The 25,492-nt window shown below is 45.3% G+C and overlaps 1 long non-coding RNA gene across 1 annotated transcript in view; it reads left to right on the top strand.

The window, feature by feature from the left end:
* LOC116591804 overlaps positions 1-25,492 on the top strand; it is a 57,401-nt gene that overhangs the window by 8,826 nt on the left and 23,083 nt on the right. Inside the window, exons 2-3 of the long non-coding RNA XR_004286168.1 lie at positions 6,733-7,008; positions 19,533-19,798. This is a non-coding gene — a long non-coding RNA (uncharacterized LOC116591804). The remainder of the gene's footprint in view (positions 1-6,732; positions 7,009-19,532; positions 19,799-25,492) is intronic.

Raw genomic sequence — 25,492 nt, 5'->3', positions numbered from 1 at the left:
TATGGGGGCTCACGTGGGACGGGGCTGAGAACGGTACCCAGCTTCGGCAATCCGGGCAGGGATTCCTTATCTCATCCTGGGCTTGTGTTTCAGAGCCAAGGCTACTTGAGCCCTCGAAGCTGCAAGAGTAGCTAAGTGTCAGGAAAATGGAAGCTGAGCTGTCACATGTTTCCATCCAACTTCCAACAGTGCAGGCCCACAATTTTGTCTGCCAAGCTACCCCCAACCCCACTGCAGTAGTAGACCCTCTCGCACGGTTGCCTTCCCCACCCAAGCATGGCTTATACAGACGGCTCTTGACCAGGCCCTTCCTAGAGATGTTCAAACTCAGAACCCACGGTGTGACTTCGGCAGACCCTGTCAAGGCCCAGGACATACCCCTGTCCCTTCACTCTCCATTCTGACTCCGCATGATGGATTTTCTTTTCTTTTTTTAAGATTTATTTATTTATTTGACAGGAATCACAAGTAGGCAGAGAGGCAGGCAGAGAGAGAGAGAGGAGGAGGAAGCAGGCTCCCTGCTGAGCAGAGAGCTCCCGATGCAGGGCTGGATCCAGGACCCTGGGATCATGACCTGAGTCAAAGGCAGAGGCTTAACCCACTGAGCCACCCAGGCACCCCGGATTCTCTTTAATAGATTCTCCCACACAATCTGTTGACGAGCAGGTTCTCCAAATGGTTCATGCGCCGTTGAGAGTCTGATGCGCTGGTCTCTCACTTGGGCCTTGCTCATGTTAAAAGCCAGAAGATCAAGAAGGATTGAGTCATTTTCTTCATTGGGTTTCACAGGCTTTCAGAGCGCTCCAAAGATTCTTCATTTTGAAGTGAAATGCTTCTTTTCAACACCACAGCTCTCTCCCAACCTCCAGAATCTCTCCTGGAATTCAGAGCTGCCGAGTGGCCCTTTTTATATTACCAACCTGAGCTGAACCTTCCCTAATTCCAGTGAAACCCCTCAAGCTGGGAGTTAGGTGAACTCAGAGTCAGCTGTCTTTTTAAAGAAACAGATTCTGACACAGAACCATATTTCGCTATTTTTATGCTATGCACTTATTTTATCTACTAGACTGTAAACTTTTGGAGGAGAAGTGTCGAATGTCTTTGTTTCCCTTGGCTCCCAACACTTCATATTCAATAAATACAAGTTTGAGACAACAATGAATCATTCAATCACATTCCTTAGGTTAAATATAAAATTAATGATTTAAGTATCATTAATGAAATAGATAATCCTACTAAGAAACATTTTTTATTTTATTTTAATTTTTTTGATATTTTTATTCATTTGACAGACAGAGATCACAAGTAGGCGGGGGGGGGGGGTGGGAAGCAGACTCTCTGCTAAGCAGAGAGCCCAATGCGGGGCTCTATCCCAGGACCCTAGGATCATGACCTGAGCCAAAGGCATAGGCCTAACCCACTGAGCCACCCAGGCACCCCACTAAGAAACATGTTAAAGCATACTGTTCTATATTAGAGTGGTTTTAAAATAGATCCCAATATTAATAACATTGGGCAAAACAGGTTGGTATTTTTCTTTTGCATGAGGCACAGAGGCACAGAAATTCCTACCACCTTGAGGGTGAGAGGAAATTGGAGGGCCCAGGCAGAGAAAAAAATGTGCTATAGATGTATATCTTGATTCTTGTATATCTTGATTCTTCTTGTGGGCTAGTGAGCTGGCTGAGGTTCGTGTACGGATGAACACATCGGATTCTGGGGGACTCAGTGGAAGCATGGGGGGTGGGGCAGAGATCCTTTGGACCTGATTGCCTCTCCAGGCCTGAAGTGTTCCCAGCCCCCTCCTGCTTCAGAATAGGGCCGGTGGCTAGAGGACATCAGTTATCCATTCCACCCTCTTCTGGTAACAACACCGGGATTTGCTGCTGGGGACACACCCTTCCCCCACTCTCAACGCCTGTGACCTCATCCTTCTGTTCTAGAAGCGGACACATACCCCTGTCCTGGCCAGACGGTAGGTTCTAGCTCCCTGGCCACAGTGTGGATTTAAGAGGAGCCCAACCAGTCAGCCCAGGGGGGGTGGCTGGAAGAGAGGAAAGAGGCACTCTTTTCCCACGGGCTAAGCCCAAAGATTCGGGGTGACGTGGGAAGGTGGGGGACTCTGAAGAGGGAGGTTGTGCCTGAGAATGAAATGAATGAAAATGAAACTGACCTGGGCTGGTCAAAGGAAGCCGCACAAACTTTACTCAGTGGACTGCCCAAGCTGAGACATTGCCTCCTCTCAAACCAGACTGCTTTGGTCTGGTTCTCAGTGCAGCTAAGGGTCCTGCCCATGAGAACAGGGAACCAAGGGAGAGAGGACTCTGCCACTGAGTCACGCTACTCTGGTGCCAACCTGGAAGGGCTCCACTTCCGTGCCTTTCCCATATCCTCCCCTGACAGCATCTCATACCCCGGGCAACAGTCCTTGAGAGGCTGCCTGCAAAGCCCAACGCACCCAAGGGCCCCGGCTTCCCCCCGGTGTCCCACCCTCGTGTGTCAGCCTACTGGTGGGGGGAGGGGAGGGCTTCCTGTGAGTGCACTTAAATACGTTCAGAGCCATTTTTAGACTTTTTATTCTATAGACCAGAAAATTGCTGAAATTAGGAGACATTTGAAGTGGCTCTTCAACAAGCCCAGAAGAGATTTCTCTTCTGCTGCTCTATTTAAAAGCCCAGCAGCAGGTTGTTTGGGCTTCTGTCTTGCTGTTATGTAACAAACATAATGTTAAGCTTTGGGAGCCCCCACTACAGGTTGAGAGGGAGGCATACAGCAGCTTCACAGTGATGCGTGCCCTGGAAATGCTTTGTAGAGGTTGGGAAGAAGGTAATAGAGCTTTCTGTGTTAAATAGTGTTAAAAATAACAGCGTGTGTGCGCAGATCTTAATTACTATGTAAATTCCCGAAGGAACCGGTAGCAAAAAAGAAAATGGAAAAGAGGTGTTTTATTCATATAAGGGGGAAATGTAATCAAGAACCAAACAGAAGCTGTTTTTAAGAAGACAAAGGGACCCAGAGGTGTGGACCCATCTGTTTCAGAAAGGAGACTGTATTAATTTTCTATGCTGTGTAGCAAATTACCATACATTTTATGCACTTGAGACCATGCAGCTTTATGAAAACTCAGATCTGTGGATCAGACCTCCTGTCATGGTGTGGCTGTGTTCTCTGCTCTGGGTCTCAGGAGGCTGAAATCAACGTGTCGGCTGGGAGGAGCCACCTCGGAAGCATGGGGTCCTCTTCTGACCTCACTTAGCTTTGTGCAGAATTTAGTTGCCTTTGGTTGTAGGACTGAGGTTCCCATTTTCTTGTTAGCTCTCCCTGGGCACTGCCCTCACCTCCTAGCTGGCTCCCACCTCCTCACCTCCACAGGCTCTCTCGCAACATAGCTGTTATTTCCTTCAAGGCCCCAGAAAATCTCTCTCATGCTTCCAGTCTCTCCACCTTCTTCCATCTTGGACCCCTAGACCCTTTTTTAAGGAGATCAGCTGATTAGGTAAGGCCCACCCATCCCTCGTGGGGGCAAGAATCATGGGGACTATCTTGGAATTCTGCCTACCTCAGTGATCAAAGTGTACAAAAGCAGAACCCCCACACATGTAATCTTATTATGCTACTGTTATGGCCTGAATGTTTATGTCCCACCAGAATTGCTCATCTGCTCTGTGATGGTATTTGGAAGAGGGGGTCTCTCAGAAGGTGATTAGATTTACATAAGGTCATGAGGGTGAGACTCCTGCAGTGGCACGGGCATTCTTATAAGAAGAGATGGAGAGCCCAGAGCTCTCTACCTCTACCATCTGAAGATATAAGGAGAAAGCAGCCATCTTTAAGCCAGGAAGAAGGCTTTCACAAGGAACTGAACTAGCCCACACCTTGATCTTGGACTCCAACCTCCAGAACTGTGAGAAATAGATGTCAGTCTGTGGTATTTATTTATAGCAGTCTGAACTGACTAAGACAGCTATAATACTGAAAGCCACATTAATTTACCTCAATATGAACCTTCTAGAAAGCAGGCTCTCCAAACACTGTGAAAGCATCCAGTATCTAGAGTTTTCTCATGAGCATGTCCTTCCATGTACACCTCATTTGTTTGAGCTTTTATTTGTTCAACCCTTAGCTCCTATTCTCCTTTTGGTCTGGTGCTTGATCCCAGGGCCAAGTCTATTTTTCCCTTAATTCCATCCACAGTATAGAGCTGAACCACTCACCAGAATCTGACTTGCCATCCTGTAGGTTGTTTAGAATTTCTCTCATTCAGCTAAGAAGCTCCTGGTTCTATTCTGGGTGCTCGGGAGGCCTTGTCCAATCTTGGATGCAAGGCCAACTGAGCCTGACACCCTCAGCCCCAAAGCAGAGCCCAGGGAAGGAGACCATCCCCAAGGCCTCTTATTCAGGGTCTTTTGGGCTCTTTTAGGCTCTTCTGGTGAAATCTTGTCTATTCACTGTTCTCTACTCTCCTGCTGAGTGGGCAAATGAGCCCCACAAGAAAGCAGTTTTGGGGCTGGGAGCCTTGCTATATCCTCATTCAGGTTAAACTTCCTTAAGTAACTGAGAGCAGACCTGAGTTAGATTTCTTAGGGCATTTCTCTGTGCTGAGTGCTTAACCAGGAAGAATGTTACACAGGGTACCGAGCTGAGGTCAAATAGCTGTGACCAATTCCCTAACCTCAGTCACAGAAGGGACTTGAGGGGTTGGACCTTGGGGTCCCTGGTGTCACCACAAGCTAGATCTACCTCTTCCAGAATCCTTTGCCCAACAGCAGAGCTATTGTGAAGATTTCCCTCACCCCTCGTGCCCCAAGCAAGCCAGATGTTTACTCCAGCACTGGAAGGAGGAGGGGGGTGCAGGCAGCAAGGGAAGAATGCTAACCATAGCTAACCTAAGTCAGATGGCTGGGCTGGCCACTAACCAGAGCTCTGCCTCGCCCTCTGGGGATGGCAGAAGCAAAAGTCTGGATCTCTGCATGGCACTCTGGAGGTTTAAGCTCGGATCTGAAGCTTAACCACCCCCTTCCCAGAACTATTATTTATTCCCCCCCTTTAAGAGGAGGTGACTTGCTGTAGACAATAAAAAGAGCTTGGGACTGACCCTTACCTACTGCCTGTCAGAACTGAAGGGGGTTCCTTAATTTCTCTCAACTTCCATTTCATCTGAAAGAGTGGGGTAATTATACTTGGCTTGTAGGGTCTCTTTTGAGAATTAGAAATCATATACCTGGCACCGTGCTTGGAAACTACCACTCCCTCCAGAAAGGGTTACTATGACTGTTCTTGTTAGCCCTGCCTCTGGGTGTAGGTTTTTCATGGCTCTGCCTCAGCTAGGTTGCAAGTTTGAGAGCAAAGATGGTGTCCGCACTGAGGATTGCAGTTTGGGTACCTGAAAGAGAGGAGGCGCTGGTCTCTGAGTAAGTGTGGAGCATCTGGAATTTGAGCAAGGCATGACCTCTGCCTTCAGCTCAGGTCATGACCCTGGGATCCTGGGACTGAGTCCTGCAGTGGGATCCCTGCTCAGTAGGGAACCTGCTTCTCCCTCTCCTCCCTGCTCAAGTGCTCTCTCTCGCTATCTCTGTCACTATCTCTGTCTCTCTCTCAGATAAATAAAATTCCTTATATATATATATTATATATACATATATATAATATATTTTATATATAAGGAATATATAAAATTCCTTATTTCCATGAAGAAATAAGCATCTACGCACAATGACTTACTCTATTTTCTGGGTCAGTGGTTCTCAAATTCTTTGTGTTCAGGACACATTCAGAGAAACAGACATATTCAGACACCCATGAGTCAGCAATAATTGTAACTCTCTCTTTACTATTGAAGAACAGTGTCTTTCAGAAGCTATGAAAGCAGTCACTGTGGGGCACCTGGGTGCCTCACTGGCATAAGGGGCTGACTCTTGATTTTGGCTCAGGTCTTAGGGTCCTGGGGGATTGAACGTTGTGTGGGTCTCCACGTTCAGCACAGAGTCTGCCTGCGATTCTCTCCCTCTCCCTATGCCCCTCCCCCAACTCGGGTGCTCTCTCATTCTCTCTCTCAAGTAAAATTTTTTTTTTTTTTAAAGCAATCACTGTGGCCTCACTGTTTGTTGGGATGTCTTTGACCCTGTGGTGGAGCGGTAGCTGTTTACCGCCCTGATCTCCCCTACTAGTGTGCACAAGAAGAATTCCTCCATGTCCAGTTAACCACCATAACTTCTTGGTCCCTGGCTTGATAACACAGCTTCAGTGCTTTCATAGCAGTAGAGCTTGTGGCTGTGGTGTTCCGGCCTGCCAGTCTCAGGCAGGAACTTCAACATTGCCCTTGGAATCCCAGGATTGAACTTTGCAATTTTTATTGGTTGGTAATCTCATAGGTCCTTGACATATAGTCGTTTGTAAGTCATTTGGCTAAGATGTTAATTTTTAAAAAATTAGTTTATTATACAAGTAATATATGAATATATATGTGTGTGTATGTGTGTATATATATATATACACATATATATATATATATATATGTACATTTAATGCTCACACAGTACAGACTCAGAGAAAAAGCTGTAGAAGTCTTCCTCTTTTTGTATCAGTCAGAATAGGTCATGTTATTGTACAGTAACACACACCCCCCAAATCTCAGTGGCCTACGGTGTATGTCTTATTCATAGTATGCATGTCTGATTCATACTGCATGTTTTCTATGAGTCCACTACAGCTGTGTTTTTTTCCTTCCTCTAGAACCAAACCTGATGGAAAAATTAGCCATCTGGAGCATTGTCCCTCTCGTGGCAGGAAGAAAATGACAAGGCAAATGGTGCCCTGACTTCCAGAACTCAGCACTAAAGTGACCAACATCACTTCTTTGACTAAAGCAAGTAATATAGCTATTCCTAAGTTCAATGGCATTGGAATACATCCTCCACAGAGAGGAACGTGCCAGGAAAGAAACTGAAACGTTTAGTGAATGAGAACACATCTCTACCATCTCCTCCTAGGATGACTTCTTTCCCAGAGGTAACCGCTCTCAAAAGTTCTGTCCCTTTTCTTACGTATTTGTGTGTGTGTGTCTTTCTCTCCATTTATTTATTTATATTTCTGTAGAAAAAGGCATATACAGAAACATGGAACAGTATACATGTTGCTCTGCAACTTTCTCTGATCACATCCTTTGTCTCAGAGACCTTTCCACGTCGGTATAGAAGTCTATCCTGCTCTTCTAACAACTGCACAGCATTTCATGCCATAATATCTTTACATTGTTGGAGTACTTTTGGATATTTTCAAAATCGTTTGCTATTATATATAATGCCATGATAATTACCCTCATACAGACATATATATTTATGCGCACATGTATTTCTGAGTAACGGTTTTCTAGAAATAAATTGTTAGAGTAGAGCCTGTGTATGTGACAACTTTAATATGTTTGCCAATTTGCCTTGAAAAATGCCTTCACTGCTGGGACACCTGGGTGGTTCAGTTGATTAAGCGTCTGCTTTCAGCTCAGGTCATGATCCTGGGATCCTGGGACTGAGTCCTGCAGTGGGGTCCCTGCTCAGTAGGGAACCTGCTTTTCCCTCTCCTCCCTGCTCAAGTGCTCTCTCTCGCTATCTCTGTCACTATCTCTGTCTCTCCCTCTCAGATAAATAAATAAAATCTTTTTTTTTAAAATGCCTTCATCAACACACATACCCATCAGCAATGTAACAGAGTCTCATTTCCTACATAATCAGCAACTTTTAATATTATCAAACTTTTTCTTTTTCTTTTTTGTTTTTGTTGATATGGTGAGTTTTAAAAGTGGTAGTTCATTATTTTATTGTGTTTAATGTGTTTCCTTCTTGAGCATTGCTTGTGTTTATTGTCTAATTTCATATTTTCTCTGTTGTGAATTATCCCTTTCCACTCTCTACCTGTCCTCTAGTAGTTGTTTTTCCCTTCACATTTGAATGAGCTATTTGATATTAACCCTTTGTCTGTACTACTGGTTGTGAATGCAGGCATTTCTCATTTACCATCAGGAACTTTCCTAAAAACCAGACACTGAGCAAAATGTTACAGCAGCTTTTCTCCTGTCAATTCCTCACTACCAACCAATTTCCTAAAACACAGAACAATGTCAATATGTGCAACAAATTAGCATGTCAGTTGCATGAACCATGCATAACAAATTAGCATGTCAGTTGCAGGAACTATGTGTAACAAATCAGCATGTCAGTTGCACCAAAGGTTGCTTCCTGATGATCAAACAGTGAATGACTTTTCATAGATATTTGCATGTGTGCATTCACCTGGTCAGAGGATCATCAAGGCCAGACTCAATCCCTTTGCTGACACTGAGTGCTTTTCACATCTGCATGTGATTCTGACATTCTTCCAATTATATGTGGAAAGTAACTAGAGAACTCCTCCCCACCCCCACACACATGCCACTTTGTTTAAAATGTTATATTGAATCTAGGGGATGTACAAATAAAATTTTCTGTATTAACCTTGGTCCAGAGCACATTGTGTTGGAGAGAGATGTCTGAGTGTCACAGATAGTAGGGGGATTCTCTTTTTAATTTTGTTTTTTGGGGTTTCCCCCCTAGTTTTATTGAGTTGTAGTTGACATGTAACTTGAAGTTGTATAATGTGATGCATATACGACATATGCATATACATATGTTGCATAATAATCACCAGAGTTAGGGAAGCTAACACATCTTTCACTTCACATAATTTCTGTGTGTGTGTGTGTGTGGTGAGAACTTTTGAGATCTACTCTCAGCAACTGTCAAGGATACAACACAGTATTATTAACTACAGTCGCCTTGCTGTATATTAGATCCTCAGAACTTACTCTGCTGGTAACTGGGAGTTTATGTCCTTCGACCAACATCTCCCTATATCTTTCCCTGTCCCTAGCAACCGCCATCCTATTGTCTGTTTCTGCGAGGTTGGCTTTTTAGATTCCACATACAAGTGAGATCATCCAGTGTTTGTCTTTCTTTGTCTGACTTAACTTCGCTTAGTATATCTACCGCCCTCAGGGTCCAGCCATGGTGTCATGAATGGCAGGTTTTTCTACTTTTTGTGGCTAAATAATATTCTAGTGTGTATGTGTGTTTGTGTACACCATAGCTTTTTTATTCATTCATCTGTCGATGGACATTGAGGTTGTTTCCATGTCTTGGTTATTGTCAATAATGTTGCAGTGAACATAGGGGTGCACCTATCTTTTCAAATTAGTGTTTTTCTATTCTTTGGGTAAATTCCTGGTAGTGGAATCACTGGATCATACAGTAGTTCTATTTTTAACTTTTTCAGGGAACTCTGTACTATTTTCTGTAGTGGTGGCAACGTTGTTTATAATTTTGTTCATGGCGTCTCTTTTAGTTGCAAGATTTGTCATTTTCATGCAGTTGAATTTGTCAATTATCATGTTTCAGGTTTAAGGACTTAGAGTCTTGTTTTAAGTGACTTTCCCTATCTCCAGTTATTTTTAAAGATTCCTACATATACCTATATTTTAAGATTGTTATGTTTGGCTTTTTAATCACAAGGAATTAATTATTGGGTAAGATAGATAGAGATAGGATAGTGGAGTCTATCTTTCCTCTGACCCCAAAGCAGGCAGCATATCAACCCAGCACCTTTTTCCAACTGGTTTAAAATATACCATAAATTAAATTCTCAGCATTTAAAAATATGTATTCTCTATCTTCAGGAATCAAATTTTGCAGTGCTCCTGGTGTACAGAGATGCAAATCTCGGGGAGCATAGTGCTAAGGACCAGTATCCATGTATCAACAAGGGCATTCTCTGTCATTGTAATGATTGTCACACAGAAAAACACTTTATGTGACAAACTATTCTGAGATCAAGGCAGCTGCTGGTGATGCATGTCGAGGGATCTAGGTGAAATGTTGATTACAAATAACTTTGTTCCTATTGTAATAAGATTATGAAAGTTTTTAAGGGGTCATTTTACTTTTTCAGTTATCCTTTAATGCACTTTCCCTAGGACCCTTAGAGATCTGATGATGTTCAAGAAATCAGGGATTCGGTAACTCTAGGGCGAGTCCCTGGAAACATTCACGTTCTACTGTGCTGTGAGCTCTCTGGGTCCTGGAGATTGTCCTGCAGCTGTTCCCACCTCCGCCCTCCGTAGTTAGGGGTGAGACTTCTCCAGGTGTTTCTGTCCCACTTGTTTTATGCGAGAGGAGGCTGTGCTCCTGACCTCCAACCCTATCTCTCCCCACCAGTCACTGCTCATCCCATGGCAACCTGAGCGCCCCTTCTCCACACCTCTGAAAGGCCACCTCTAGTCAGAGAAGTTTGAAGAGGCCAGAGTCGGGGTAGTAGAGTATAGGAGTGTTCAGATGATGGCTGACATCTCTCTCTCTCTCTCTCTCTCACACACACACACACACATACCCTGAGGGAAAAGTAGGTGACATCTTAGAACAAGAAGGCCAGACTGGGCTAAGAAGACAGTCTGAAAGCCTCATGAAGAGTTTTGAGAAAGCGTTAGCCTCTTGGTGGCTGCCAGTCCGGGCCAGGCATCTCCTGACCATGGGCTGCCCCCAGCTGGCCTCGTAGGTATCCTCCTCATTTCTTCGGGGGGCTTCACCCCCTGAGACCAAGCCCTTGTGCCTCCGCCAGGGCTACTCAACTTCCTGCTCAGCCACACCAAGCTGCTTGAAGCCTCACTCCAAAGCCTGGAGAGACACAGCCCGTCCTACCTTAGGCAAATGTGATATTTCTCGGCTGTCCCCAGCTTTATCTTTGAAACAGAAGCAAAGTTCGTGTTCCACATCATGGATCTGTGCTTATTTTGATATAAAAAAATGCATGTTCAATTTCATGCCTCACCCTCCCAGTAGGTCCCAGTATAAAATCCGAAACTGCTCTCTACTTCACGGTACTCAATACAGTTGTAATTAATTTGTGTTTGCCTGATAATTTAGCTGCTTTCCTTCCCACTGGACTGTCAGCTCCCAGAGGAGTGTACTACGTCTTCCTTACTCCCTGCATTCGAAGGGGCTCACTAGTGCCTGTCGGGGGCTGTGGCTTTTAGTCTCCGCGGTGAGAGCCTTCTTCTTACGAGGCTGGCATAGGGATTCCAGTCCTCGTAGAGGTCAAGTATCTGTGCTTCCATTTACAAGCAGAAATGCCTGGAGAGTGGCCTCACAAAGGGGTCCTTGTTTACCAAGGGTCCAGGTGAGAGGCATGATCCGTCGCTGCTGGGGACCGTGTCACAGCTCCTGGCGCTCCCCTGGGACAGCGAGGTGATGACATCACCTGAGAGCACATACAAAAAGCACCTATTCCGTAAACGTCTCTAAGGAGAATTACTTTCAGCTCATTCTTGCTGTACTGGGTGCATAACATCATAAGTCATGGTTTCCTGGATTCAGTTCAAGGGCATCGATGATTTGGTAGTTATTTGATTTATAGAAGTTTTCCCAAGTCAGAGAGCAAATTGAAGTGTGTTTTGCTGAGGGTAGGAAAACAACTCAATTTGGAAGAGGAGCTGATACCTCGAATAAGCAATTGTAAATTATGTCAATTTCCCTCACCTTTGGGTCTAATTCTGCTGTCTCCTACACGATGTCAGTGACAACCCTGCTTAGCATTCCTGATACCCACAGAGCAGCAGTCAGAAGATTTATGGGTTAAAAAAATGCAAGTTCCTTAAAACAGCCAAGTGCTGTCTCCGAGTTTCATGCTAAGATATGGTTAACAGCATTTGAAGACAACACTAAATAAAAATAGTAAGAAATCTGAATTGTGGAATAATTATTACTGTAATTACTTGCATTTATTGGACACTTGTTACTGGGCAGACACTGGGCCGAGTTCTTTATATGGATCGGCTTGTTCATAGCAACCATTCAAGGTAGGGAGAATTATTATGCCCATTTTCCAGATGAGGAAACGGATCTCTGGAGAGAGTTAGTAACTTTCCCAAGATCTTGCCTAGTGGAAAAGAGAGTCAGAGCTTGGAGACTGGTTCACATCATTTTCTGGTCCGGGCTCTTAGCACTGACCATGAATAAGCAATCAGCATTAGTGTTTGAGAAAGAAACAAACTTCGGTCATGCTGCGTACCAGTGGCTGGTGAGCTTGTGTTGTTCACTTCGGGGCCAAACAGATTTGTTTCCCTTGACAAAGACGTAAAGATCCTTCCTAAGCGGTGCATTTATGAACTCTTAGGTGATGGAAAATCTTCTGTTCTCTTCCCTTAAAAATGTTAAGCATTGCCTTTCCTCTGCAAACCCATTACAATCTAACAAAATTTTTGCGAGTTTGGCCCAGGCTGAAATTCTAGCAAGACACCTGTTTCGGTTTGGCCAGTCATCAAACAGAGTTCTGACCAGCGGTGGTCTGTGGAATGGTAGGCTGACATTCACAGCCTCTGCTGAATGTCTCTCTCTGAGAGCAGGGCTCCCTAGGGTTTCTTTCAGTCACTGGAGTTGGTTGGAGTTTGTAGATGCTTCAAGTTACCCTTACAGAGTACTCGTGCAGGTGCATTTGGCAATGGTATGACCCTTTCCCCACAGCCATTGACCTTTCTGTCCATCTGGGTCCACAACCATCCCCCACTTCGGGAAACATTTTCAATCCCCTTCTGTCCAATGCAACAGGGATAGACAGAGCGGACACTATCTGCCCACTGTTGTGCTACTCCGGGCCGGGGGAGGAGACTCTCTAGAAAATATTAATGTACTAACAAAAGCTGACATTTATTGACTGGTTCTCATGAAGCAGGACTTCATTTTATCCTCGCAGTCATTCTTCCGAGTGGCGGAGCCCCAGGTCCCAGTAGTGGCCTGAGGATCCAGGCTGATTGCAAATCTGACATCACAGTCTGAGATATTAACCCTTATTTCTTTGGTACCATTGCAGTGAATGCCAGGCAGTCTGAAGACAAGGGTGGGACTAGTCCCGGAAGAATCCAGGGAAGGAGTGGAAATGGAGCTGGGTTTAAAGGATTGCATTGGAAAGATTGGAAAGGTTTGCCCTGGGATGGAGTCGGGGCAGAAAAACAGGTTCTCTTGTTTTTGTTGTCCCTATAGAGCAGTGGAAAAGGTGAATTAGAGCACTTTGTGGTTGGCATTACCAATTAATTTTAAAATAAACACCCTCCTTGTCATTTGAACTTAATCTTATTATATAGCAGATCTCTTCAGATTTCTTTTGTTTGTGCAGATTTTGCAGGCAGGGCTTTTAAATCAATCAAAGAGTGCCTGGGCTGAAAGGAATTATTTTTTGTGTGCATTAAAATAATTGGCCTAGTTCCTCTCTGAAGCAATAAGTAAAACATCTCTAATTCCTATCTTAGAGGAAAAGTAATACTGTATAGGGCAAAAAGCATCCACCTAACTACCTCTCTTTTATTTCTAGAACATGGGATGATGTCCGGGAAAATGAATTTACACTGTCTGGAGGAAGAGCTGAGATCAGCATATGTAGCCTGAACTTAGCACAGATACAGTGTCCCTGACAGTCATGCTGCATTTGCATGATAAGTGAGCAAAGTTTTCCAATAAGAGAGAGGGAACAGCCTGAGAAACGAGTTTGAACTTCTATATCCTGCACGCGACGTCAGGATACCTCACTGTCCTCTTTTCTTCCACTTTGTGTCATCCCACCATAAAAGTGCCTCATATAAAATATTCTTCCTGGGATATCTGGACTTTGTTTCCAAGTCATTTAATTTCCCCCTAGTTGTTGACTCTGTGTCCTTGTCTGTAAATCATCGAACTCCTTCACGGTTTCAATCTTCTTGTCTTTTTTGCAGAAAGGAATTTTTTCAAAGACATATTTCAATACATATAAGGGGGAAATTACCTGACTTTGATTTAGCATCTGCAAAGGAGCTTTGGTTTGTTTCTGAGAAAGCTAGAATCAGGTGACTTTCTTTGGACCTTACTGCCACCAGGCCTCCTATAATCATCAGGGACTTAGCCCTAGGAGGCAACCCACATTGGATGTGAAAGAGAGGGGTGGTAGGAAGAAAGAGAATTCTCCTGTCATTGTAGCAATCAGTGCTGTTCGCTGTACCTCTGGGCTCCCAGTTGGCCAATAAGTCCCTCTTTGTTTAAGAGTTTTAATTCAGTTTTCTGTTACTTGCCGCCAAAAGCATTTTACCTGCTACACCCAACAACTGGGCCGTTGAACTGAAACACAGTTCTACACCTTACAGTGCAGTTTATCCATTGCATCTGTCTAACAGTAGTGTATTGGGTAAGGAAGTTGCAGCCACTGATGGTAGGTGAGGTAGGATAGACAATGCTGTTAGAATTGTATTTTGCGCTCCCACGACAGCCTGAAGCGAGTGTTCCAAGTCAGCAGTTGGCTCTCTTCCCCTTGGTTCCACTAGTTTTTCAGGAAACCAGCTTCCTTCCACCTTTTGCCTTCCCATCTCTTAGGACTTTGTCAGCATCCTCATCAAGCTGGCAGAAGGGGAAGGAAGATGAAGGGGGTACCTCTGCCTCTTAAAAACCTGGGTCCAGAAATGGTACGAACTATTCCCACTCTCTTTTGGCTCAAACTCAGTCATGTGGCCACATCACCCAGCAAAGAAGGCCAAGAAGAAAAAGTAAATTGTTGATAACTAGTTCACAGTCTTGCCCAGAAAGAATGTTCTATAAGATTATTAAATTACATGACAAAAAGCTCAAGAACAGTGCACATAATATCAGCCCAACTTTCCAAATGCCCGTGTCTATACATGTATAAGCTATGCCTCTATATCAACATTTGTTCTCGATCTCCTGCAACCATGTTCCCCTTCAGGCACCTTCATGGTGACCGCATTTGCAAATACACTCCACCACCCTCTGGTAACCATTACAGATTTCATTGTAATCTTGTATGGAGGCTAAGATGAAATCAAACTCCTCTACGGACACTTGTTCTTTCCTCCAAAATTCTCACCCCATGTCAGTGGTCCGTCTTCACCATCCACGTGCTTCCCTTCCACCATGACCCGCACAATCACCACCTGACCAGAGCCCACTCTGCCCCCTGCCCTTGGTTATATGCCATCTGAGAAAAACAAAAACCTGCTAATAAACTCAAAATGAATGATATACTTTTCTCCTCCAGCATACCCCTCCAAGAACTTAGTGAATAATTCACTGAACAAAGAAAGGTTTCTTCTTGGGGTACATCTGCTGGGTGGGGAGCTGCTAAATAAGATGAGTTTTTGCCATAAAAATTCACTTCCATAGACAAAGAAAACTGGAGGGATAGTCCCAAATTGTTGACCATGTCTATCTCTAAGTAACTGGATTACATGTAATTGTTTTCCTCCTGCATAATTCTGTACTTTTCTGTAAATTTCGCTTCTGTATTTTTAAAATGTTCTATAGTACATGCTGTATTTCTTTAACGAGCTGAAAAGACATATTTTTCCCAAGATTTTACTCACTTATTTAGAGAGTAGGGGGAGGGGAAAAAGAGAGGGAGAGAGAATCTGAAGCAAACTCCCTGCTGAGCATAGAGCCTGATGTAGAGCTTGACCCCATGACCCCGACATGACCTGAGCTGAAATCAAGAGTTGGACACCCACCCAACTGAGTCACCCAGGTCCTCCAAGCTGAAAAAACATATTAAAGGAATGTATTTTTGCTCAATTTCCGTGATCGATAGAAAACTGTAAATCAAAAACCACAATGAGACCCTACTTCATGCCCATTAGGATGGTTACCATAAAAAAAAAAAAGAGAGAGAAAAAGAAAAACAGAAAATAGTAAGTGTTGTCAAGGATACAGAGAAATTAGAATTCTTGGTTGTCGCAGGGAATGCAAACCAGGGCAGCCGCTGTGGAAGACAGGATAGAGGTGCCTCCAGGCATTAAACGTAGACTTACCATAGGATCCAGCAATTCCACTTCTGGATTGACATCCAGAAGTGAAAGCGGTATCTCAAAAAGGTATTTGCACCCCCATGTTTATAGCAGCTTTATTCACAATAGCGAGGAGACAGAGGCAGCCCAAGTATCTATCGGTGGATGAATGGATAAACAAAATGTGGCATTTACATACGATAAAATATTATTCAGTCTTCAAAGGAAGGAAATTCTGGCATGTGCAGATGATGAATCTTGAGGACGTTATGCTAAGTGAAATGAGACAGTCACAAAAACACAAACACTGTACAATCGACTTGTGCGAGCTACTTAGAGTATCAAGTTCATAGAGGTTGAAAGTATTACGGTGGTTGCCAGACTGGTGGAGATGGGGAACAGGGAGTTAGTGTTGAATGGCTACAGAGTTTCAGCTGGGAAAGATGAGAATGTTCTGGAGACGGACGGTCATGTGAATATCCTTCACACCACTGAATCGTATACTCAAATGGTTATTTGAAGTGGCAAATTTTTGTATATTTTACCATAATTTCTTAAAAGAAATTTGCGTTCCGGAAGCAGCTTTATGAGAATTCTTTATTTGGATAGCTTGTGATCTCTTTTGAAACCAGATATTGCTACAGTTCAGACTTTCCATCTCTATAGTATTACTGTTTTTTTTTTTTAATTTAAATTTTCTTAATTAAAATTAACGTACAGGGCAATATCGGTTTCTGGAGTAGAATCCAGTGATTCATCATCCGCATACAACACCTGGGGCATATCCCAAGGGCCCTCACCCAGCGAGCCCATCCCCCACCCACCGCCCTCTACCAACCCTCAGTTTGTTCTTGGTCATTAAGAGTCACTTATGTCTTGTTTCCCTCTCTCTCTCTCTTTTTTTTCTTTTTTCTTTCTTTCTTTCTTTCTTTTTTTTTTTTTTAACTTAAGTAGGCTCCACTCCCAGTTGTGGAACTCAATGCAGGGCTTGAACTCTCAACCCTGAGATTGAGACCTGAGCCGAGATCAAGAGTCAGACACCTGACTGTCTCAGCCCGCCAGGTGCCCCTATAGAGTATTACTTTTAAAATGAATTTGTAAGTGATGTAAGGAAAAATACTTATTACACCCAAATTACAGAAGGCACAGCGTTTGATAAGCTATGGCTTTCTCCTCCCTAAAGATTTGCTGTCTGGTAAGTGAGAAGGACAAGTAAACAATGAACTATGGTCCACTGGGAAATGAAACCGTGGCCAAGTGCAGAGATAGAGGCACTGAATTCTGCCTGGGTGGTTAGCGGGGCTTCCCAGAGAAAGAAGTGTTTAAACACTTGGGGGTTTGCTCGTAGAGATGAAGGCATGAACATGGGGGCACACTGGAAAGTGGCAGAGAGATGGAGGGACCGGGCTGGATCATGAGGAGACCAGTCAAGCCACAAGTACCGTCCCCAGAGGCCTCTGCGCAGTCACGGGACATCCTGGGACTTTGAACGTGCCTGGCTACATAAAGGCTGGGGAGAAGGCAAGCTCAGGCCTGCACGTGGCAGCATTGCCTTCACCGGGGAGAGGACCCAGGAGGCTGGCTAAACTCAGAAATCACGTGAAAGCCAGCCATGGGTCAGGGCCAGAGTGGAGACCTTGGCTGGCTCAGCAGTGTGGTTCTAGAGAAAGACGGAGCCCGCCAGAGCTCCTTGCGGAAAACAGGGGAATGGCTCCCTGCATGTTGGTGCCTGATCGTGTGCAGGTGTTGCTTTTGTAGTCTGACAAGAAGACGAATGGAAAACTTTTCCACTCAATCCAAAAGCTTCTGTAATGTTCTGTTGGCATCTTGGACTTGGCCAAGCTGAGGCCCATGGCTTCCCCCAAGCCCCATAGGCACGGACTTCTCTCAGGATGACGGCAGGCAAATGGTGCACCGCTGGGCAACCGTCACCTTGGCTGAGGAAGAGTGGAGACCAGAGCGTGCTTGTGAACTGGACATCTGTGGGCGCTGCGTCAGTTGGGCTGTGGGATGGGGGAGATCGATATGTGATACGGGGATATTGTAATATTGGACCTGGAAGATCTTCAAGGTCAACTCAGTTGCTACCTTATTGTCGATTGGCGTGTGTCCCTCCTGTCACTGCGGCTGTTTCTGGCCTCTGAAGCTTCTGTCATCTGCTGGTCCCTCCCTCCTGTGGGGCACATCTAGTCCAGGCAACTGCCTAGATGGCCCTCGTGGCTCCTCTCTGAGGCTCCAGCCCCCCCCTCGGAGGACCCTTCCTGCTGCTCCAGGGACCAGAGCAGTGAGTGCCCACAGCTGGCTCTCATCAGGCCATGGCTCCAGCACAAACTGCAGGGGACGGGTCATGTGGAAAATCCCACAAATCCAGATCCATCCACTCTCAGGGGATCGGGCCCCTCTCTTATCCACAAATCACAAAAACCTCTACCCCCTTACCTTCTTGGAAGCCTCTTTCAATTCCCCGGGCAGGCTTGACTGCACGAAGAGCTGGAAACTCCCTGCCTGGGGTCAGGACACCCAGGTCTGGGAACACAAAGCGCTGGCTGTTTTTCCTGGAAGGGAGAGGGGAAATTATCTTGTCATTGTTTTTGTTGACAGGTCAGAGTGGCAAAAAAGAGAAGCTATTATAGAGAAGCTGTAATTTCTCAATATCTCACCTTGTTGCTCGTCGATGAGCTCACTAGCCTGAGCACCTGGAGACAGGAGGGCTGGGCTCCGCATCTGACACCGTGACATCAGTGGAGCCCTTGGCCTGACACCTGTTGGTCTGCTCTGGGTTTCTTGGCTCCCCAGGACGTGCCTGTCAGGCAGTTCTAGTGGGCCACTGATTGCCGCTTCCTTTCCTTTTCTTCCCACCCCTGTTGCTCCCAGGTGGCACTTCCCACTCCATCCACCTCTGTCTGGTCCTTCTCCTAGTTATTCCTGTGTCCTCGGGCACAAAGCCCCAGAGGATCTGATTGGATCTTAGGGCAGAGCCACACTCATGCAGCAGAACCAAACCCCAGCGATGCCTGAGCATTAGGAATCTGAGGGATGAACCCTCTTTACTTCCATATAGATTTAAAACTCCCTTTGTATACTAAGGATCCTGGCATGCCCGACCCCAAGGAGTAGTATCCTTTGTGAGGAGCCCGCTGCCCCAGGCCCAGCTCAAGCAACCGTGAGATCAAACGGCCTGAACGAAGCTATGTGGACGAGGCCCTTCTCTCCTGTGGCTCAGGGAAAGCCCTTGTCTTTGTTCACCAAAGAAAAGGCCTTGCTCGCTTTTTCTGGAGTGTTCTTTAAGGAAGCTTGCAATCTGCTCGGTTCTGTATATTGGATTTTCCATCTTGACTGGGGCCCTCATGGAGCTGAAGCCAACCTCCCCTCTGATGGCCAAAGTCAGGGACTTTACAAGTTCTCGACACTGGAAGCTTTGCAACATCGGAGCCTCTCCCCCGGCCTCCTTCTGCAGCCTCTCCCGACGATCTCTGAGTCTAAACACTTTGGCCTCGCATCCGGGGTCTGGGGTGTGTGTCAACAGTGCGAGGGCTGCTTCTGCGTGTCGGCGGCTGCCCTCCGTGTCCACTTGCCCAGGTCTGAAAGCCACGACCTTTCACCTCCTCCTGGGGGCAGCCCCCCCTACCTCCCTGCCTGCTGCAGCCTATGCGCGTGGACAGATACAGGATCCAACAATCTGATTTATGTTTTCCAGATTTATCACATCACTCGCATACCCAGGCCGGCTGATATTTTAGGAGCGTGAATCAGAGTGTCTGGCATGGCTTCCTCTGCAGCCGAGCTCGTCTGCAAGCATGATGAAGTCGGGAGGGGGAAGAACCCCACTTATCAGGGAGGAAATTTGTGTCAGTGACAAGTCTGCCTGGCAACAGCGCTACGAAAGAGACACGCTAGGCCCCAACATCGGGACCAAAATCTTCACGCCGCTGGAGAGCGTCACGCTAAGCAGTTTTCTCCTTGGTGAGCTGACTATACTCTTTCGGGGTGGGGAGGGAGAGGAAAGGAAGTGTCTGCACAAGCATTCTCCCAAGGAGATACCATCACCTGCCCTCAAGCAGGAAGACTATGGTCAACTGAAATGTCACCAGGCTGTAACTGTCCATTGTCCATGGATACGTCGTGAATGAGTAATACAAAAGGGGCTCATGCAGGGGAAAAGGGAGGTGCAAAGGCAAAGCTGCCAGAGGCAGAGCTCATGGACCCCCTGTGATTCAGGGTGGGCTCTGCTTGGGGAGCAGAGCTCAAGATGAGGCGACAAAGAGGTAGTCCTTGATTTTTTTCCTAGTTCGCTTAAGCGCATGCTGCTAAAGAGAGAGTGTCTGATGGCTCAAGGCGTCTCATCGAACAATGGAGAAGGGAGATCCAGGGCGGGTGTAGACATCCAAACACTTGCAGATCAATTGGAAGCAGTGCTCGTTTCTTCTCTGCCTTTGGACCTCAACACCCAGATCAACGGTAGGCATAGCACAGAAGCTTACTGCAGGTGTGTTAAACCGAACCCAGGCCCAGCTCTGTTTGTACTCTGAGCGCCCGTGAGTATGTCGCTTTACCTTTCCAGGCGTCCTTTTTACCACTTACCAGTGATCTCTTAGAGGTCGTCCCAGGTCGGACATTCTAGGATTCTCAGGTCAAGACTAGTTTTAAAATCCTAAGAAAGCAGGGAATTTAAAACGTTTCCATAAATGTTTATATCTCAGATGCTGGATCCTTGGGTTCCTTTATTACCCCACTGTGTGCACGCAAGTCTTCGGGCTTAAATGTTCCCATGAATACATCACCCAGCGGTATCTGGGGTATATTTACATTTTTAGCATCCGTGTAATTCTATTTGGTTTTATGCCACAGGAAGTTCAAGCCTGATTCATTTAAGGAGTTTCGCAAAATGAGTCTTTAAAAAGGAAAGACGATGTGTTGCACATGTTAGACCATTGTACTTGGCATTGTTATCCAATCAGGCATGTTGGGGGTGGCTCGAGCTTCGGTCCAAGAATCTGTTAGCAATCCATAAAGTTGAATACTTTACTGTCTTATTTGGAAGCATGGAATTTAAGAGCTGGAATGGGCCTTCGAGGTAGGCAGGCATCTCTGACTAAAACAAGGGCAGGGGAGATTTTGCCCATTTTTGCATGCCTCTCAGCTCTCCATGCGGCTTTCGTATTGTGGGTCTAGAAAATCTGATCCGAAAAAGCCCTGGTGCTAAACCTGAGAATGAGACGGTTGGGAACAGACAACAGAATTGGGTCCAGTCTGAGAGTGTTTTCCTTCCCACCCCAAACAGACAGCTCCAGAGTTCAGTTCCTGCTTGTCAGGCGGGGTGGGGGCAGCGGTGCAGCGGGGCTTCGTGCCAGGCGGGAGCTACCTTTTGCTGGCTTTTGCAAGAAGTGTATACCGAAGAGAAGCCGCCCTCCCTAAAAGTATAGCCGAAGACCCATGGGAACCTTACAAGGGAACGCTGAGCCCATGCAGACTGACAGAGAGACCGAGGACTCACAGCGATGCCATCAGACCTCGGATTGCAGTCAGCGGGCAGCGGCGGAACCCAGAGGAGGGACGAAACCAAGAAGGAGAGAAGCAAACACCCCGAGATGCCCCTAGTGAGATGGGAGATGAGGCTGGAAAGTGCAGAGGCGCTGCCGTGGGTCCTGAGGAGGCAGCGTGATTGCGGGGGACTGTACGCCTTAACCCATGGGACATGTAAGCTCCAATGGAGGACACAGTCCTCAAAGTGAAGGCTGTGGACGGAGGGAAGTAGCGTACTGGAAGGTGAAAAACAAAGTCCAAAGCTGGGAGAATTGAGGGCAGGGGAAGGTGAGGGCAGCAGGTTCAGAACAGAGTCTTACGTTTCGGGAGTTCTTCTCTGTGGCACTTGACCCATGTCTGGGGCGACCATTTAAAGGCCCTCTGCCGAGGTTCGCACAAAGACAAGGGACTGAGGGGATTTGGACAGGATCAGAACAGAATCCTGTCCTTTAGACAGTGTCCTTGGATACTGGAAGTTAATAGTGGGGCCACAATCTGTCTTGTAAAATCTCCATTGTACTTTTGGCTGCAAGTAACAGGAAGCCCAGCGGAAAGGAGCTGGAACCCGGAGGGATATTTAACATCTCATAAAACAAGAAGGTGACAGAGGGCGGTGCCAGGGTTTTCGAGGAAAGGGGCCCCCCTGTCTGCAGCAAGGATCCTCTGTCTGCCCATCTTTTTTCCCCACTGGTCCGCAGGCGGATGCCCGCTCAGGATGGCTCTCCTCGTGGCGTTGGCAGTTTCAGGCATCCATGCAGACAACAACAGTCAAGGCAGAAGAAAGACTGAAGTCCTCACTTGTGTCACATCTTTGTGTGTGTGTATGCACGCGTGCACACGTGTGTGTATGTCATTTCTTTTTTTTTTTTTTTAAAGATTTTTATTTATTTATTTGACAGAGAGAGATTACAAGTAGGCAGAGAGGCAGGCAGAGAGAGAGAGGAGGAAGCAGGCTCCCTGCTGAGCAGAGATCCCCCTGCGGGACTCGATCCCAGGACCCTGAGATCATGACCTGAGCCGAAGGCAGCGGCTTAACACACTGAGCCACCCAGGCGCCGTGTATGTCATTTCTTAAGAGCAAAGAATCCCTTTCCAGAAGGGCCTCTTACAACATTCCCTCCCATCTTCTCAGTCACGGGGTGACCTCATTACGGCCCCAGGCCTTGTCCATGGCCATCTTTCTGCAGAGCACGCTAGACCAACAGACTGGCTGAGGCTGTTGAGGGTTCATCCTGGGGTCATGGAAGGCTTCCCCGGAAGCAGGTGGCTGTCCAGGCAGAGGTGGACAGAACTGAGAGTCCGCGTGGGAAGGATTGAGGATCCAAAGTGCACATGGGATTAGTTGTTCTGGGTCATGGTGAGGGGACTGGAGAGGGCGTCCCCAACCCAGGCCTGCTAAGCCCCTCCACTGACCCTCTGCACTTCGGGGACAACTGTGACAGAGGAGTGACTGAGGTCAAGGAGAAGTGAAATGACAGAGCAGCGTTTCTCAGGTAGGGAGGGGCAGCTCTCGAACTACCCCCCCGCCGCACCCCCCAACTCATCCCCTTTTACCACCACGACAGCTCTTTCCCTAAGACATTTTAAACCACCTTCATTAAGGCTTATTGCAGGGAAAACGTATTTGTTTCCAACTTTATTGAGACATAATTGACATATAACATTGTGTAACTTTACGGTGTAAAACGTGATGATTCAATACACCTATATTTTGTGAAATGATCACCACCATAGGTTAGTTAGCACATCTGTCCTCTCACGTCATTATCTTTTGTGTGTATCCTAAGAACATTTTAGATCTACTGGGAGTAGATTGTGAATACTTGCGAGTGTACAACCCAGTGATGTTAATTGGGGTCACCACACGCACATCGCAGCCCCAGGCCTTGTTTGTCTTAAAACCAGAAGTCTGGACCCTTTGATCAGCACCTCCCACATTTTCCCTACCCCCCAGCCCCTGTTTTTATAAGTTGGCCTTTTGTTAGATTTCACATATCAATACATTTGTATAGTATTTCTGTGTCTTTGACTTCAGTGAGCACAGTGTCCTCAAGTTCCACCCAAGTTGTCACAAATGGCAGGATTTCTTTCTTTTTGAAGGCTGAAGTTTATATACAGCTATATATAATTACATATAGTTGTTATATAGTTATATATATAATACCTATTTTATGTATAGAACATTTATATATATAATATATGTTATTTATATATATATATATATAACATTTTCTTTATCCATTCATCAGTAGATTCAGAAGTGGTTTTCATGTCTTGGCTCTTGTGAACACGAGAGTGCAGGTGTCTCCTTCAGACACATACCCAGGACTGGCATTCCTGGATCATAGGCCAGCTCCGTTCTTCATCTTCTGAGGACCCTCCATACCGTTTCCCACAGTGGCTGCACTAAATATATTCCCACCGACAGGGCACGAGGGTCCCCTTTTCGCCACATCCTCGCCAACACTTCTTACTCCTCATCTTTTTGATAATAGCCACTCAAACAGGTGTGAAGTGGTATCTCATTTGGTTCTAATTTGCATTTTCTTGATGATTCGTGATACGAAGCATCTTTTCATGTATCTGTTGGCCACCTGTCTTTTTTCTTTTTTTTTTTTTTTGAAAAAAATATTTATTCCATTCCTCTGCCAATTTTTAAATCAGATTATTTGGTTTTTTTGCTGTTGAGTTGTATGATATCACATACTTGGGATATCCACCTCTTACCCCCTTACCTGAAATATGGTTTCTAAATATTTTCTGCCATTTCATAAGTTGTGTCATCATTTTGCTGTTTCCTTTGCTGTGTAGAAGGTTTTCAGTTAGACGTAGCCCTACTTATGTATTTTTGCTTCTGTTGCTTGTGTCTTCAGTCTCCAACCCTCCCCCACAAAAGAAAACTGGTTCTAAAACCAGTGTCAAGGAGTTTTCCCTGATGTTTTCTTCTAGGAGTTTTATGGTTTCATGTCTTATATTTAAGTCTTTCATCGATTTTAAGTTCATTTAAAAAAAGATTTTATGTATTTATTTGACAGACAGAGATCACAAGTAGGCAGAGAGTCAGGCAGAGAGAGAGGGGGGGAAGCAGGCTCCCCACTGAGCAGAGAGCCGATGTGGGGCTCAATCCAGGACCCTGCGATCATGACCTGAGCTGAAGGCAGAGGCTTAACCCACTGAGCCACCCAGGTGCCCCGATTTTAAGTCCATTCTGCAAGTAGTGTAAGACAAGGATCCAGTTTTAAGCTTTTGTGTGTGGATACTCAGTTTCCCCAGAACCACTTCCTGAGAAGATTATCTTTTCTTCCTTCGAGTCTTCCTGCCTCCCTTGTCAAATATAAGTTGGCTGTATATACATGAGTTTGTTTCTGGGTTCTTGATTCTATTCCATTTATCAGCATGTTTTGCCATCCAGTTTTGATTACTACAGCTCTGAAGTGTCAGTTAAAAATCAGGGAATGTCTGGCTTTGACATTGGTTTTCTGTTTTCTCAAGATTACTTTGGCTATTCAAGGTCTCTTACGGTTTCAAACCAATTTTACGATCGTTTTTTCCTATTTCCATGAAAAAAATGCCATTAAAATTTTGATAGGGATTGCATTGACTCTATAGATGACTTTGGGAAGTATGGACATTTTTGCAATATTCATTCTTCCAGCCTACAAACACAAGATAGTTTTCCATTAATTTGTGTCTTTTTTCGGTTTCTTTTAGCTGTGTCTCATAGTTTTCAGTGTATAGATTGTTCACTTCTTTGGTTACATTTATTCTTAAGTATTTTTTTATTGTTTTTAAAGGTATTGTGAATAGGATTGTTTTCTTTATTTGTCCTTCAGATACTTAATGCATAGAAATGCACCTGATTTTTTGGGGTTGATTTTGTGTCCTGCAAGATTATGAAATTTATGTTTTAGTTCTAACAGTGTTTTGGTGGTTTCTTTAAGGTTTTCTATATATAAGATCATGTCATCTGCAAAAAAAGATAATTTTACTCCTTCCTTTCCAATTTGGATGATCTGTCTCTCTCATCTCACTGCTGGGGCTAGGATTTCTAGTGCTATGTTGAACAGTAGTAGTAAGAATGGTCATCCTTATCTTGTTCCTAATTTTATTTTATGACCTACTTTTTTCTTATTT

Source organism: Mustela erminea, chromosome 5, assembly GCF_009829155.1.
Source record: "Mustela erminea isolate mMusErm1 chromosome 5, mMusErm1.Pri, whole genome shotgun sequence".
Classification (NCBI taxonomy): domain Eukaryota; kingdom Metazoa; phylum Chordata; class Mammalia; order Carnivora; family Mustelidae; genus Mustela; species Mustela erminea.
Note: the sequence above shows the minus strand (reverse complement) of the source record. Positions and strands in the feature narration are given on the sequence as shown.